The sequence below is a fragment of the Apium graveolens genome, chromosome 6, assembly GCF_009905375.1.
Source record: "Apium graveolens cultivar Ventura chromosome 6, ASM990537v1, whole genome shotgun sequence".
NCBI lineage: Eukaryota > Viridiplantae > Streptophyta > Magnoliopsida > Apiales > Apiaceae > Apium > Apium graveolens.
In genome coordinates this window covers 58,238,919-58,257,796 of record NC_133652.1, presented here as the reverse complement: position 1 = coordinate 58,257,796, position 18,878 = coordinate 58,238,919, and positions in this window count along the sequence as shown.

Below are 18,878 nucleotides of genomic sequence, written 5' to 3'. Positions count from 1 at the left end.
GGAAGTTAGCATATGAGCTAGCCCTACCCCCGAACCTGTAGCAAGTTCATAACGTGTTCCACGTATCAATGTTAAGGAAGTGTAATTCGGATGCCAGACAAATAGGGGCATATGAGCGCATAGACATGCAACCAGACGTAACCTATATGGAGCAACCAGGAAGGGTATAGAGTAAAAAGGAACGAGTGCTTAGGAGAAGGGTTAACAAACTAGTAAGAGTTTGATGGTAGAACCACAATGTGGGAAAATTTACTCAAGAGTTAGAAAGTGCAATGCTAAGAGAGTATCCCTATTCACTTTCTATCTGATTCCGGGACGAAATCCTTTTAAGGAGGGGAGACTGTAATAACCCCAATTTTTGGGAAATTTTTGAAACCCTTATGAATAGTGTTTTTGCTGAATGAGAAAACTTTTCATGCCACACTATGTAGGGGTTCTGATATGGATATTCTGAGATTTTATTAGTACTTTATATGAGATATAAGTGTATGTAAAGATCGTCAGAATCCAAATCCGAACACTTTGATTTTTCCCGGAAATACACTAGATACGGAAAGATTTGAGAAAAAGGTAACAGGATAAAAAGGATTTAAATTAAAGGATTATAGGAGAGGATCATAAAAGGAATATAATATATTGAGAAAGGTTAAGGGAACCTAAGTAATAAGATCCCGGGTATGATCCCTCAAACGATAAACGAAAACGAAAGTTAAGCGAACCGTATAACAGATCAGCGGTCATTAGGCAAACGATTAGGAAGTTAATCAAGGGGATTAGTGGGGATGATGTCATCCAACCAATAGAAAGAGGACAAGGAGGGGAGGATGACATCATGAGGATGACACAAGCATGACATGGGAAGGAAGGAGATGTGGTGGCTTTTTAACCACACAAAATTAAGGGCAACTAGGTAATTTACTAAAACAAACACAAAAATCAAACCAACCAAGCCAAACAAATCATTTTTCATCAAAATCAAAAAGAAACCAAGGCATTGTTCTTCATGCTCTCGGCCAAAACAGAACCAGAACACTAAAACTGCTGTATCTCCTTCATTTCTCACTCAAATATTGTGTTCTATAGCTCATTGGAAAGGTATTGAGATGGCCTACAACCCTTGTTCACAAGTCTCGTCCAAATAATCATGGTAAGACCCTCATTTTTACAGTTCTTTAAATCAGACTTTTAGAAACTTCAAAGCCTAACTTTGTGTTCTTGATTTCTTTGGAAAGATCAAGCTTGTAGGAGGCTCCCTAAGGCTTCCTAGCAACTTAACACCTCCCAAGGAAGGTATAAAATTCAAACCCTAGCCTTTACTTTATTTGTTAGTAAGTTTAATGGTTGGTGTTGTGAAATGAGAAGCATGGATTGTGATTATTAGTAGTTTGGTTTGATTTGGAAGTTTTTTGGTAATTGAAGCTTGATTATAGTTCATAGGTCTTGATTGTGGTTGTTTGAGTTGAAAACCTTGGATATTATGGACTGATGTGGTATGGTTTAGGTAAAGTTTTGTTGTATTGATGGTTATGAGTTGGTTGGTGGTTAATTGGAGTAGTTTAAACATTGGTAATCGCGTAAACATAGCCGTCGTAACGTCCGATTTTATTTGGACTGTTTTTGTGCATAACATTAGGACCCGAGAACCCCCTGCTAGATTATTACCACTGCCATGTTTAGATAGCTCATGTTACGAGCTTCGTTTTGATATATAGTTCGTTCAATTCCGATGCACGGTTTAGGAGAAACGACCGTTTCAAGTAACGGCGTTTCGCGAACGAAACTTTTCCCCTCGCCTTACTTTGAAATATAGGTTAAAGACCAAAAAGGGTTAATTAATGTATGAAACATTTATGGTAAGTGTGTTAGGCAGTTGGTAAGACACTCGCGAAGGAATCGCCTTAAAACTCGTAAAGGTTAAATTATTAAAAATGGTGGAGCCGAGGGTACTCGAGTGACTTAAGAGAATCAGTAAGTGCAAAACAAGCGTTAGAGTCTAAGTTAGTTAAAGTATAGATTTAAAAGTGACTTTGGTTTAATTCCAAATTACTTGTTGTTTATAGGTTACCAGACTCGTCCCGAGCCATTCGTAACCCCCAGTCTCTCAGGCAAGTTTTCTACCCGTATAACTGTTGTTGTGATGTATATGTGTATATGCATGATCTTGCGATAAATGCATATTGGTTATTAGCAAAATTCTTGCGATATATTGTAGCATGTGATATGGTATATATGCATGCTTGTTTCATATTCTTGATTTATATATCTGTTGGTTCAAATGCTTATAGTTGCATAATACCTATGCTAGAGATAAACGGTATTTGAGTTTACCCTTAGTATAGGGGATAAAAGGTGAACATATTTCTAAACCGGGAGGCGAGGCTCCCGAGTATAATATATATTTATATATATATATATTGATATAGTTTTTAAAAACTATTAATCGAATAAGGTTTATTCGATAACTTTATTTTATTTAATGAATATTATTACGAATATTCATTCGAGGACTTATGACTCCTTTTATATTATTTATTGAATATTATTTGAATATTCATTCGAGGGCTTATGACTCAGTTTATATTATTTAATGAATATTATTTGAATATTTATTTGAGGATCTATGACTCCGATTATTTGCTGAGATATATTCTGTATTTTATTAAAGAATAATGTTTCGATAATCAAACTTATTTTCGATTATTCAAATAAAGATAGTACTTTCATATAAGTATATCTTTGGTTATTTAATACTCATTTCAAGTATAAGTCTTACAACTTCTACTTCAATTATTGTATAAAGATTATTCTTTATGGGAATATTATTTAAATAATAATATTCAGACATTTTCTAAATATATTGGGACTGATTTACTTCATTAAATCAGCATTACTCCAAACACTCTTTAAAGTGTTTTCGAGTCTTCAAAATGATTTTTAAAAGTTAGAGCGGATCCCAAAACTCATTTTTATATTTAAGATCTTCCTTTTAAAGGGGATTTAAATACTCGTTCAAAACCTGAGGGATCCGGCTCTATGGTGTATTTTATATTCGCAACAAGGTTGCTGTTTTGATAAATGAATTGATTACTTGCCCAATGTTCGGGAAGTAAGCCCATCTAATTGAGTCGGCATAAGCGACAGGCCGGGGTACGGTCTATCAAAGTGTAAGTGGCTGGGTGGCAGTCCATCAACGCGTGAGTGGCCGGGTAACGGTCTAGCGCGAGGTCCTAATGCGGCCAGGGTGATGACCGGTGAGGAATTCATCCATCTACAGTAGAAAAGGTTACTTATTGGTATCTTTGCCTGATCAGCAAGATATCTGGTTTATGCCAAAATTCTTTTCCTTTCCAAAATTCATTGGATATTATAACTCTGTTCATACTTTACATGACAGAGATTTTCAGGAAATGTATGAGATATATATATATATATATATATATATATGGATATATATATCAGGACTTAATGAAGTATCTCGTAACTTCATTATTTATAATGATATTTCAAAGATTGAATCTATTCAAGTCTTATCTTGTAGTCTCATCTGGGTGATGAACTTTGAAACTGATTATAACTTGAATGGTGGTAGTTCAAGTAGTATGTGGATATAAAGTATATTGGAGTATCTTGTAACTTCATTTTTTTTAAACTTATATCTAGTAAATGATTATCTTATGCATGACAAAGATTTTCAGAAAAACGTTGAGACAAGGTTAGATATATGAGATCACCTTGCAACGATATTTTTATATAGTTATACATTGGAACTCTGTGTGTATTATGCATGGAAGAGGACTTCCAATATTTTGAAAAGTATATATGTATATATACTGAATATTTTGTGACTTCATCGCATTAAGATATCAAACTTGGTTCATTTCTTTTGACCAAGACTTTCATGAGTACTATGAGAAGGCTCATATACTATTAATCATTATACATATTATTTTGGTGGGCTTGCTGCTCACCCTTGCTTTCTTCTTTCATCACACAACAACAGATAGAAAAGATGAACAGAACCAAGCTCTCGATTTGCAAGCGATTAGGAGACGTTCCGCAGTTTTCTAGAAGCATTGATGCCGCCGTAGCTGAGGTAGGAACTACCAATAGGCTAGGCTTTCAACTTTTGATGTACCAGATTTATTTATATTTATGAATTGTAATAATGGTAAAGAAATGTAAATTTATTCAGAAAACCTTTTAAGGTGTATTGGCAGATAATTGTGGAATAAAATGACTTGTGGTTATTTTTGGATGTTCATCTCTGAGACTATAACGTATGGTGTGTATGTTTATTGTGGGGTCACAGTACAGAGTAGTTGAGTAATTATTAAGATTGGGTGTTATTAAGGGAAATGGAACTCGTGACGACCCGGATCCCCGACCCCGGATCTGGGGTGGGGGTGTTACATTTTCGAAGTGGGTGATTCTTCTTATGCAGTTACTCCTGGTACAATACGCAAGGCTCTACATCTCCCAGAAGGTTGCACCTTTTCAATTCCAGAAGAATCAGCTCTTCAGGAGTTAATGGCAAATTTGGGGTATGAAAAGAGTTTGGCAAAACTTGGGCAGTTGAAAGGGGCTCATATCAGACGAGAATGGAGCTTCTTCTTCGACTGCATCACTAAAGCTTTTGGGAACAAATGTTCGAATTTTGATGCTATCCCAATTCTGAGTCAGCACATTGGGTATGCTATTATACATCAAACTCATTTTGATTTTGCAATTGGTATAATTGTTTTATTGGGGATAGGATGACAGAGGATAGGAATGTTGTCTATTTTGCTAGATTCTGTCAACTTATTTATACTTTTTGTACTGATGAACCTCAATTAGTCAGTTCCTCAACCCCACCTTTTAAAGTTGCAAAACGCTACTTTAATGACCTGGTAAATGCTGACACTAATAAATCAGTGGTTAGACCATTACAGATTCCTCAGTCTGTAAAACAGATCCTAGTAAATGCTGATCCTAATAGATCTGTTTACTCTGATGTCCAACCAACAACAAACACTCAAGAACCATCATCCTCAGCACCTACTGTGAAGCCTTCATCTTCCAAGCCAAAGAGGACAAAGACTGTTCCTCAAACACCTCAAAAGAGAAGGAGGATTGCCTTGAGAGATGAATCTGATACTGAGGACCAGGTTCCTTCTTCAGAACCTGTTGTAGGTGAAACTGAGAAAGAGACTTCTCGGAAGGATTCTGGTATTGGGGCATCTAGGCTTCTCAAAAGGCTTAGACGAATGACAGTTCCTGAAACCCCCAAGGAATCCAAATCAACAACGAGATACAAGAAACAGAGGGCAAAAAGGCTAGTTTCAGATGATGAAGAGGAAGCAGCTAAGGAAGGGGATCAGGAATCTCTGATCTCACAAGACAAGGAATTTGCTCCAGTCACTTCTTCTCCATCAACTCCATCTAAGGAAGCTGTTTCTGAAAAGGCTAACACACCTTATGTGTCTCCTGTTAATCCAGGCACAAGTGCTGATATTGATGTTCAAAACTTGGTTGTGCCTGAAGTAATTCTCTTAGAAGCTCCAACAGCGACTAATCCTTCAACAACACCTGTTCCTGATGCTGTTCAAACTCCAGAGTTATCTACAACACCTTCTCTGCATCAAGATGCTGCTGATCAGACTTTAGGTGAGCATCAGGATATGGTTGTTGATCAGAACTTAGAACCAGATCAGCAATTAGAGGATGCTGAAGCCTCCATTGCTACTCACACTGTTGTTTTAGCAGAAGATACTGATTCTTTAAGTTCTGATGCTGCAAATGATGGAGATACTGGTGATGCTGCTCCAACTGCAGATGCTAATGCAGCAGGTCCTTCAGGACATGCTCCTCAACACACTATTCTAAAGTCTGAACTGGTTAAGAAGTTTGTTACCAGAGAAGCACCAGTACCTTGGAGTAAAACTCCTGCAGGACAGGAGTGGACTAAGGAATGGAACTCAGTTTCATGTGTTCCAACTGAAAAGCATCTTGCTGAGCACTTGACTAAAGCTGATGAAATGTTAAATTCTGATGATTTCAAAACCCAGCTTAGAGTCATTGCATTGAGTACTAAACATCTACAAGGTCTTCACTCAACTACTCATGCAGAGCTACACAAGATTCGGGAAGAATTTATCAAACAGGAACAAGTTTGGAAAATTGATAAGAAAAAGTTCTTCCAACCTACCTTTGACAGGATTGCTTATATTGAGAAGACTCAAGATCATCAACAAGCTCAGATTGATGATATTCTGAAAAATCAAGCTTCTCAGCAATCACAATTGACTGAAATCCAATCCTCAGTAGAATTGCTTATCTCTCTTCTACTACCTGCTGATGCCAAAAAGGGGGAGAAAGTAATTAAGTCCAAATGCAAGACTGACAAGACACTGACAGGGAAGGATGATGAAAAAGATGATCAAGGAAACCCTGGAATGGGTATAGGTCATAGTCAAGGTAGAAGATTCACATCAAGAAAAGCTGAAATCATAAGTCACAGGACAAGTTCTGATACTGGGAAAAGAATAAGTTCTGCTGCTGGTAAAAGGATAAGTTTTGATGAACTTTTAGATCTTGATGAGGAAATGTCAAGACAGTTATTTCTTCAGGAAAATCCAGGAATGGACTTGGAAAGTTTAATGGAAGAAGAAGCCAGGCTTAAATCAGAGAAAGTCACATCTAAATCTGAAGCTTCTGGTAAAAAGCCACTTCCAAAACTCAAAGGCATTGTGATCAAAGAAAGGACACACACTGAAGCAACATTGGCTAGATCATAACCGCAGATAGATCCAAGATCCAAGGGTAAAGAAAAGGTTGGTGAACCTATCAAGGTTTATGTGCCTCCTGAGGATGAAGAAATTACTGATGAAAAGGATAATCTTGCTCTGACTTCAAGAAAAGTTCTTAAAACAACCTCTGACATGGCTCAAGTTGTTCAGAGTCAAGAAATTGTAAGTTCTGATATTCAGAAGAAGCAAGTAACCTCTGACATAGCTCAAGTTAACTTGATATCAGAAGATAGACCAAAGACACTCTTACCAGGATTCACTAAAGCAAAACAGACTCAACCTTTGAAGACTACTGCAAGTGGTTTTGAAGCAAGAGTAGTTACTGGAAAGGAAGCAAGAGATAAAACTGGATTGGGAAGTGCTGATGAAAGAAGAATACATAACACTACCAATGATCCAACTTCCTTGAGTGAACCAGGTATTGGAGCAACTCCTGAGAGATTGAATCAACTGGAATCTGTATAGATGGTTTACCATACCTACTTGAAAGAATACATCTTGTTGTATTTCATGACAGATGGTAGGGTTTATCATATAAGAGAAAATGCCATTCCATTGAAGTATTTTGAAGAATTGGAGCATGAACTATTCTTACTTCAAGTGGATGACAGAATAACAGGAACTGCTGCAAACTATTTGAAAGAACAGATTCAGAGACATAAAAGGCTTTATTCTGTTAAGTCTGATAGCACATACGTTCCAAAGTACAGAGATCACAATGGTGATATAGTTGAAATGAAGCCCAACACTGCTAAGATTATAACTACCTTTCTGGGGTACAGGGCTGTTGAATTCAATCTTGAGTCTGATAAAGCTTATTTGATCAGACTGGATCAGGATATAAGAAAAGCAAAGATCAATGATCTCAGAGCTGCAATCTTTCAAATTGGTGAAGATACTGCAGAGCTTAAAGATGCCAAAAGGAGAATGATTGATGAACTTAGATATGCTGAGAAATGTTTGTTGAAGAATTATCTCAGAACAACTCCTGACATCAGAGAGATCAGATGATGAAGCCAAGTCGAAGATCTACAACTACTTAAATTCTGATATTTGTACAGACTGAAGTTGTTATCAGAAGTTGAATATTGGTAAAGCTTTAAGGACTGTAAGTTGTAGTTATCTAGTCTAATTCTCATGCATTTGTACTTAATGTTTTTGACATCATCAAATATCTGTTAAACTTGTATATTATGCTAATTTACAAGTTGGGGGAGATTGTTAGATATATTTGATAATGTCATGGCTAATATAATTTATGTTTAGATTTCAGATCTTACTTAACAGGACAAATCAGTACTTAACCGTTGATCAGTACTTATACTGGAAGTCAGGACTTAAGGATATCAGTACTTATATTATCAGGAGATAATCATCAGAAGTTAGATATCAGAACTTAAGTGCTGAAGGACGATCAGATAAGGACAGTAGCTGATTAAAGGAAAGAAGATCAAGATAAACATAAGAAGAGATATGCATGAAGAAGGAGTTCCGTGAAGAATGGAATACTTGGAAGAAAAGATATCTGATTGATATATTTTACGAAGCAGAATTATATTCCATATCAATTAGTGATTATCTTGTAACTGTGTAGTATATAAACACAGACATAGGGTTTACACTATAAGTGTTATCATATTCGAGAAGATTATTCATAGTAACCCTAGCAGCTCTCGTGATATTTGTTCATCAGTGAGAGGTAACAGTTCCATACTGTAACAGAGTTTATTGTTTCAATAAAGTTTGTTTTCTGTTACTTAAGATATTAAAGTTTGATTTGATTGTATTATACACTGTATTCACCCCCTCTACAGTGTATGTGACCTAACAGAATTTCTGCGTCTTAAATTTTCATTATGTGGTATACGATTTTTCAAAGCAAAAGTTTATTTACTTCTTTTATTTTTGATTTATAAGGAATATTTTAAACCTTGAGTAAATTTCTTTTTAAAAGTTATTTTGCTCACAAAATTCAAAAGTGGTTTTATAAAATTTCCAAAAATCCAAGTTATTTTATGGTATAAATTTTATAATTTTTGAACTTGTTTTTTATTTTATAAAAATAAATCTTTATAAATGTTAATTGTTATAATTAGCAAATTACATAGTTATCCTTGCATGCAAATCCCTTCTATTCAATCCAAAAGGGCTATAGAGTCAATAACCACCCCACTAACTCTTATTTCCTAAGCCAAATACCTTCTTTACCCTTGCATGCAAATTGAACCAAGTTCAAGTGGAAGGCTAATCATGTCAATTCTTAATTCCACTCACTTTTGGCAACACAAAAACCATAAAACAAGCAAAGACATGATCATTCACTCCACTCACCACCACACTTTCTCCTCCCTCCTCCCTCTCTCACCCTCGGCCCTCCTCCCCCTTCACTCTCAGCTTTTAGCAGAAACCCCCTCCCTATTTTTTTCTTCAATCCTCAACCAAGCTTCCACTCTATATACAAGTAAATGTTACTTCCCATACCATGATCACTCATATTTCAAAGAGTTTTGAGTAGAAAGTTTAAGTTTAAAGGTTGCATGTAAAGGTTTTAGTTGGAACTCAAAGTACAATCTTGATTCTTATGGATTTAAGGTTGTTTTTGAGAGGACTACAAGGAATGGAGAAGTGCCAAGTCTTGAGGGGAAACTCTTGATGAATAAATGGACATTCTCTTCCATTTCATTCGGCCATGACCATATGGGAGCCGAATGAATGGTCCTTAAGACTATTCTTGTTGCCTAATTCGATTTTTGCATGTTTATGTGATAATGGCTTGAATTTTATGGTGAATATTTGATAAAACTCTTTGCATGCTAAGTGATCATCTAGGTATATCTTATGCTATGCTTGCATGTCAATTTTATGATAGAATATATGAAGAAAATATGTTGTTTTGGTTTGCAAAACTCGAAGACATGCATGCATGTGGATTTCTCTTAGAATATTATAATATTTTGATCATTTGGAAAGATTTTGTTAGTGAGCTTCAATCTCAGTAGAAATAAGGTGTTAATATTGATTAATGCTCCTTGATGCATGGTAATAATTCGTGGTTATCTTTTATAAAATTGTATATCTTGTTGTTTCAAAAACTTGATGATTTGTGACTTGAGAAGTGTAGTTTCTTTTGTTTTGCCATAATTGCACCTTAGGTAAAGGATGATCTTCACCAAAAGTTATTTTGAGAATAAGGGAGTTAGTTCAGTAGATTACCATGTTTAAGTCTTGGTTTGAGTATTGGGTTGTTGGTAGTTGAGTTTGTCAAGTCAAGACTTTGGAGAAAGGAGAGTTATAGTTTCTGCAGAAAATCAGTTTAGTACCCTGACGTTTAGAGTGAGTTTTGACCATGTCATTAATGTGCACTTTGAGGCCCAAGCCACCAGAAGTTAGTATTGGGAGTATATAAAAGGTTTTAGGTGTTGGTTGGAGGTTTGCATGTCATTTTGTTAGGTGCACAAGTCATTTTGTTAGGTGCACAAGTAGAATAACAAAATCTGTCCAGCAGGGGACAGTTTTGTTGCAACTTAGAAATAGGGAGATTTGACCATGTCATGGGTAGGCCCTCATTAGGCCCTGTTAGGCCTTAGTTAGAGGGAGTGTCAGAGAAGTTTTTCCAACCATAGTTCATAGGATATGAGTTAGAACCATGTGTCACAAGTTAGTTCAAGTCAGGGCGTTTTCTTCCCAGAAAAACAGGGGAACCTTGGACTTTTAGCTTAGGCCCAAGAAGGCCCAAGCCAGGCTCTTGAGCCACATCAAGTTTGTGAGATGCCCTTAGATCAGGTGAGTCTTGTGTAAAAGTTTTGAAGGAAAACTTGTAGTTTAAGAGTGTCCAATGCACTCAAGAAACTATAGTTATCATTCTGAAATTTGCACCAGTGAGCACCTTCACTTATCACATAGTTTTAGAACACTTAGGAGTGAGTATTAGGTCGACCACCATAGTTGTAAGATAGTATAAGATCAGAAGAATAAAAGGCACAAGTGAGGGTCAACAGGTTTTGGATAGTTTAGTAAAGGCACATCGAGTTAGGAAGCCAAAATTAGAAGACCTTGTCTAGTTTAGTGACCAAGTGACTTAAGTTGTGAGTCGAGATCATTCAAGCCTAGTGTCGCATTATGGTATATATGGTGTTATTTGGTATTAATATATGATATGTGATTATGTGGCTATGTGTGAACAGTTGTAATTTAAAAGTGAATATAAAATTAAGTGCATATAGGCCTAAGTGACATCCGTGTTAAATTTCGGGTTGTAAATAGGTTAAGTTGGTGAAAATATATTATAATGAGGATTATTATTATTATTGTAGGATCTCGAGTCGAAGGAAAACTTGCCATAAAGGTCGAGTGAAGCTCCAGTTGTTGCTCCTACAAGTCAGACCAGATCAGCCTTTCTCAAGGCAAGTGATTCAACCTGTCTTTCGAATTCACTGTAAATAGTTCATATATATCGATGCAATTATCCTGAGTCATTTTGATATATTTAAATCAAGCGTATCTTTTGTTTATCTTTGAGTTATATAGAGATGCCATGAACCCTCGAGTATGTATTGCAAGTAGTTCAAAAGTCTTTTCATGATAGTTGAATGCCATGATAAAATGAAGAGTTGTTATATTACTTGATTGATCCTCTTGATTAACATGCTGATGATTCCTAAGTATTGATATCTCATCCTGATACTTGAATCCCTATAGAAACTTACCTTGAATCCTGAAAGCCAGATATTTATCAAAGTGATTCCTCGTTGATTGATACCCCTCTTTCTTATCCTAAAGCTTGACAATCCTGATATATCCTGAGCTAAAGATCATTTCTTCATACCTTAACACCCTTAGTATTCATGAAGCTTATCTTCTTGATGATCCAACACCTGTACCTTGACAAGAAACCATTGCTTTAAGCCCAGTTTGGCATTACCCCTTCATATTATCCATTAGCCTCACTAAATTTCCTTGTCCAAGTTTTGACATATGTAAACCTTTTAGTTACCCTAATAGAGTAAAGTTTTGTGAATCATGGCCCTGAGATTTAGTACCATATTTCCCGTGTTTCGAGTTGATCTATAATCCCTTGATAAAAATGTTTACTGTTAAAAGAGATTTTGTTATAATTCGGCTTCAGTTTTTGAAATAAATAAAATGTGGGTTTTCAGTCCCAAAGGGGGATAAATGTTTTCTTTTAATAGTGGATCTGGACTGAGACGCGAGTCCTTTCCACACTTATATTAGGCTTAAAAGTTGCCTAGGGATTCCCATTAATGTTTTAGAACCCAGTTCGGGATTACTTCGCGGCTGATCACCGGCTGTAATCCGTAGTGTCATAAAATGATTTTGATTTAGACATGATTTTGAAATTGTTTTGATACAAGCAAAATGATGCCATCACACATCGTTTTATCTCTCGTTATCATTGGTTATGTCTTTCCATTGTCATTCTTTAATGTATATCTCGATTTATATTTTGTATCGTACTGTTAGCACTTGTTGAGCATTTGGCTCACTCCTTGCTTTACCCTGATATTACAGCTAGCATCTATGGTTAGATTCAAGCAGACTGCCCGTAAGACCTGTGATGCTGATGCTTATGTTCGAGCTCAGGTAGAATAAGTGATAGTAGTTTGTGTGAGGACTCGGTATTTAAGATCAGATGTAATCATTGGTAGTGTTGGGCTGTTCCAAACCCTAAAATGTAAGATCTTGGATTTGGTTGTGTTATTTCTGTTAAAATTTTGTAATAGCTATATTTAATTTGCTGTTTAAGTTGGGGGCGTGACAGGTTTTGGTATCAGAGCTACGGTTTAGAGTCCCTGGACAGCCTAAATAGGTTATAGGATATGTGTGTAGGTTATAGATAATATGCGATAGAGTAGGTTAAGTAAATTTATTATTAATACTCCTCTTATTGGTTGTCAGCAAAGGGCGCATTCCTCGTCATCCTCTGGGTCGGACGACACTATTGCTTTCACTGTGTATGCTGAGTTGAGGCGCGAGTTCGACATGCTTCAGGGCAAGTACGATCGACTGATAGACCGACTGAAGAACGTGTATCCGGACACCTGAAACTACGAAGGGAAGCCCAAGGAGCAGATGACTGCGAGACTTGAGACCTTGGTTCCGTACATCAACACTAAGCTTGAGGAGATGCCAGCGCACCGGGACCGCACCAGCCAGTATGTCATTCAGATGGTGGCGGATGAGCTCCAGAGCATTGTGAAGACGCTTTGAGAGGAAAAGACTACCAAGCCCTTTTCAGATGGAGTGTAGCCTTAGTTCTTTCCATTTACCTTTCATGTTGTTGTACTATCAGACTCTGTGGAACCCCCAGTTGTTTCCGTTGTTTCCTTTAAATAAGCCTGTTATTCCTGGAATCAGACTTTGTCCTAATCCTATGTATTGTGACCTTTAAAATTTCGATAATTATGTTCTATTGTTCCATTTGCTCTCAATTGTTATTTAACGTTTTTATATGCATCACCATATCTGCTTAATTTGGAAACTTGACCCCATATGTAAACAAGAATGCCATGCGATACCCTCGAATAATTTTATCATTCATATCTGTTTTGACATAACTCTTATTTCAAGATCATGCCTCCCAAAAAGAAGAACCCAACAACCACATCCACCACAGACCCAAACATTCTTCGACTACTGGAAACTTTGCAACAGCAAACCAATGCTATAGCTCAACAACAACTAACTCTTCAACAACGAATTGAAAACCAAGATAACCGTGAACCACACCAACCACCTGAACCACCAGTACCACCTAGACAAGTTGTCACTTTCAAGGCTTTTCAGAACGTGAACCCACCTGCATTTCATGATACCACTGATCCAGTGATAGCTAACACATGGATCAAGGAGATGGAAAGGGCTTTTCAGTTGGTACAGTTAGGAGACGATCTGAAGACGCCGTATGCTACTTACTTCTTGAAGGGTGAAGTCATCTATTGGTGGGAATCAGTAAAGGCTAGCAGGTTTCTTGGGAGAGATTTAAGAAATTATTTCTGGACAAGTATTACCCTAAGTACATGCAGAATCAGATGGAACTTAAATTTCTTGAGTTGAAGCAAGGGAACATGACTGTACTGGAGTATGAGAAGAAGTTTACTGAGTTGTCAAGGTTTGTGACGAAGTATACCAGCACTGAGGAGGAAAAAGCAAAGAAATTTCAACAAGGATTGGAGCCTTGGATCAGAGATAGAGTGGCTATGTTTGAGCTTAAAACTTACGCGGGAGTAGTACAGAAAGCTGTTCTGATTGAGAATAATGGGACGCAGTCAAGGAAGGAAAGGGATAACAAGAAGAGGAAGGTTCCATTTTATGGAGAAAAGTCTGAAGTGGGAAGTTCACAAGATCGAAATGTAAAGAGGATCGGATTCCTGAAGGGCGGAAATTTTCAAAAGAAAGGAAATTTGGGTAAAAGGCAAGAATCGAAGGGGAACAATCAGGCAAGCCAAGGGCAAGTTGGAGAAAACAGGTTCCAGAGACCGGAATGCAAGCACTGTGGAAGAAGGCACCCTGGATTATGTAATAAGTTGAGCATGACATGTTATAGGTGTAACCAGAAGGGACATTTGGCAAATGAGTGCAAGATGCTGAAGCCAGGAGTTACGTGTTACAAGTGTGGGAAGACTGGACACATTGCTAGGGAATGCAAGGCAACCGGACCAGTCAAAGCTTTAATGAACGTGGCAAGTACCAGTGCAAGCATGCCAGCTAAGGTATTGGCATTACCTCCACCACCTACACCAACCCCGCAAGCAACAACAAGGATATTTGATCTGAAGATGAAGGATGCTGTTCAGAATTCGAAGGTGATAGCAGGTACACTTTTACTCAATAATGTCAAAGCTAAAGTATTGATTGATTCGGGAGCAACAAGATCTTTCATATCAGAATCTTTTGTTGATAAGCTTCAATGTGATAAAATGATTATGAGTGAGGTAGTAAATGTGGTAATTACGAACCAAGAAAAGATTCCTGTGAATCAACTTTGTCCAAAGTGTGAGATTGATATTTCGGGGTATAAGTTTTTAGCCGACTAGATACTCTTCAAGTTGGGAGAGTTTGATATAATTTTAGGAATGGATTGGTTAGGGGAAAATAGCGCTCAGATTAATTGTAAGACCAAGAAGGTGTATTTAAAGACGAAGAATGGAAAGAAGGTAGTATTCAGGGGGCAGAGACAAGAGCAACTATTTCTTACAATTGTTCAGGCCAAGAAGCTACTTAGAAAAGGTTGTGAGTCGTTCCTAGCGTATGTAGTGGTTTCAGAAAAAGGCAGCTCTAGCTTAGAAGATATTCCTGTAGTTAACGAGTTTCCCGATGTGTTTCCCGACGAACTACCAGGCTTACCACCAGATCGACAAATCGAGTTCGAGATCAACCTTGCTCCAGGCATGGAACCAGTTTCAAAGGCCCCATATAGGATGGCACCAGCAGAAATGAAAGAGTTGGCGAGCCAACTACAAGAATTGTTGGATAAGGGAGTGGTACGGCCAAGTACGTCACCATGGGGAGCACCTGTTCTGTTTGTAAAGAAGAAAGATGGGAGTATGCGACTATGCATAGATTATCGGGAGTTGAATAAGGCAACGATCAAGAACCGCTACCTGCTACCAAGAATAGATGACCTCTTTGACCAGTTGACGGGAGCAAAATGCTTTTCGAAGATTGATTTGAGATCGGGATACCATCAATTAAAGATCAAGGAAGAAGATATTCCCAAGACCGCATTTAGGACCAGATATGGGCATTATGAATTCTTAGTAATGCCGTTTGGATTGACCAACGCTCCGGCCGCATTTATGGATCTGATGAATCGGGTATTTAAGCAGTATTTGGATAAATTTGTCGTGGTATTTGTTGATGACATCCTTATTTATTCTAAGTCGGAAGAAGAACATATGCAGCACCTCTGGATAGCATTGGAGATACTCCGACAAGAGAAGTTGTATGCCAAGTTTACCAAATGTGAGTTTTGGTTAAAGGAAGTTCAATTTTTGGGGCATGTTATTGGAAATGAGGGAGTTAAAGTGGATCCGGCGAAGATTGAGGCAGTTATGAGTTGGGAGAGGCCAAAGACTCCTACGGAAGTGCGAAGTTTTCTAGGATTGGCCGGATACTATAGAAGGTTTGTCAAGGATTTTTCGAAAATCGCCACGCCATTGACCAAGTTAACCAGAAAGAATCAAAAGTTTGAATGGAGTGCAAAATGTGAGGATAGCTTTCAAGAGTTGAAGCATAAATTGGTAACAGCTCCGGTGTTAGTACTTCCAGATGATCAAGGGAACTTTGTAATATTCAGTGACACATCACATAAGGGTTTGGGTTGTGTGTTGATGCACAGTCAAGTGATCGCATATGAGTCAAGACAGTTGAAACCGCATGAGTTAAAGTACCTGACGCATGACTTGGAACTAGCCGCCATAGTGTTCGCACTTAAGATTTGGAGACATTACCTCTACGGAGAGAAGTGTGAAATCTACACGGATCACAAGAGTTTAAAGTACATTTTTACTCAAAAAGAGCTCAATATGAGGCAGAAGAGATGGCTGGAATTGATCAAGGACTATGACTGTTTAATAAATTACCATCCTGGAAAGGCAAATGTTGTGGCCGATGCTCTGAGTAGGAAGGAGAGATTGAATAAGATGACAACACCAAAGGAGTTATCTGAAGAAATCAAGAAATTTGAACTGGAACTTTGTGATTGTGGAAAAGTTGAGGAAGTTTGTCACGCAATGACTTTTCAGCCAACACTAGTGGACAAGATAAAGAAATGTCAAGAAGAAGTAATGGAGAAAGAGAAGAATCAGTTATCTGGAGAGGAGATTAATACTCAAAGGGATGAGCAAGGGATACTAAGGTTCTTTTCCAGAATATGGATTCCTCATGTACCTGAATTAAAGAATGAGATCCTCCATGAAGCCCACAATTCGAAATTTTCAATCCACCCGGGAAGTACCAAGATGTATCGAGACTTAAAGAAGAACTTTTGGTGGCCAAATATGAAGCGAGACGTGGCAGAATGGGTTGCGAAGTGTTATACTTGTCAGAAAGTGAAGGCAGAACATTAACGACCAAGCGGATTAATTCAGCCCCTGAAGATTCCAGAATGGAAATGGGAAAATATCGCTATGGACTTTATAGTAGGACTACCGCGAATGAAATCCGGGCATGACGCAATATGGGTTATAGTTGATCGCCTTACGAAGTCAGCGCATTTCCTTCCAATTAACGAGAAGTCGTCACTGGACAAGTTGGTTCATCTATATGTGCGCGAAATCGTACTGAGGCATGGAGTACCCGTATTAATAGTTTCAGACAGAGATCCCCGATTTAACTCGAGATTCTGGAAGCAATTTCAGGAATGTCTTGGCACGAAATTGAATATGAGCACGGCGTACCACCCGCAGACTGATGGACAAAGCGAAAGGACAATCCAAACAATTGAAGACATGTTGCACAGTTGTGCAATCGATTTTGCAGGAAGCTGGGGCGATCACTTGTCATTGATTGAATTCTCTTACAACAACAGCTATCATTCCAGTATCGGCATGCCACCATACGAAGCTTTGTACGGGCGAAAATATAGATCACCAACAAGTTGGGATGAAGTAGGAGAAGGAAGAATTCTCGGCTCGGAATTGGTACAACAGTTGCATGATTCAGTCAAGTTAATTCAGAAAAGGTTGCTTGCTGCTCAAGATAGACAGAGGAAGTATACAGATCCAGCGCGTAAGGATGTTCAATTCCAAATTGGCGAAGCTGTTTTGTTGAAGGTGTCACCTAGAAAAGGATTGATGAGATTGGGCAAGAAAGGGAAGTTAGCACCTAGATATATAGGTCCTTTTGAAATTTTGAATCAAGTAGGGAAGGTGGCCTACGAGTTGGCCTTACCACCTCAGTATCAGCATGTGCATAATGTGTTCCATGTGTCGTTGCTTAAGAAGTATAATCCTGACGCTAGCCATATAATAGAATATGAACCTGTAGAAATTCAGGCAGACCTGTCATTTGTGGAGCAACCGGTTAAAATACTCGACTGGCAAGAGAAGAGCCTTAGAAATAAGTCAGTAAAGCTAGTGAAAGTACTTTGGAGGAACCCTAAGGTCGAAGAATCGACTTGGGAGTTAGAGTCTGATATGCGTTCCCGGTATCCTCATCGGTTCTCTTAGATTCTGGGGATAGAATCCCTTAACGGGGAGAGGATGTTGCAACCGGCATTTTTGTGTAATATTAATTATGAATTTGGTGTAATTATAAAGCCGAATGCCAATATATTCAACTATTGTATGCTTGTGTGAATGAGAATTTCTGCGTCTTAAATTTTCATTATGTGGTATATGATTTTTCAAAGCAAAAGTTTATTTATTTCTTTTATTTTTGATTTATAAGGAATATTTTAAACCTTGAGTAAATTTCTTTTTAAAAGTTATTTTGCTCACAAAATTCAAAAGTGGTTTTATAAAATTTCCAAAAATCCAAGTTATTTTATGGTATAAATTTTATAATTTTTGAACTTGTGTTTTATTTTATAAAAATAAATCTTTATAAATGTTAATTGTTATAATTAGCAAATTACATAGTTATCCTTGCATGCAAATCCCTTCTATTCAATCCAAAAGGGCTAAAGAGTCAATAACCACCCCACTAACTCTTATTTCCTATGCCAAATACCTTCTTTACCCTTGCATGCAAATTGAACCAATTTCAAGTGGAAGGCTAGTCATGTCAATTCTTAATTCCACTCACTTTTGGCAACACAAAAACCATAAAATAAGCAAAGACATGATCATTCACTCCACTCACCACCACACTTTCTCCTCCCTCCTCCCTCTCTCACCCTCGGCCCTCCTCCCCCTTCACTCTCGGCTTTTAGCAGAAACCCCCTCCCCATTTTTTTTCTTCAATCCTCAACCAAGATTCCACTCTATATACAAGTAAATGTTACTTCCCATACCATGATCACTCATATTTCAAAGAGTTTTGAGTAGAAAGTTTAAGTTTAAAGGTTGCATGTAAAGGTTTTAGTTGGAACTCAAAGTACAATCTTGATTCTTATGGATTTAAGGTTGT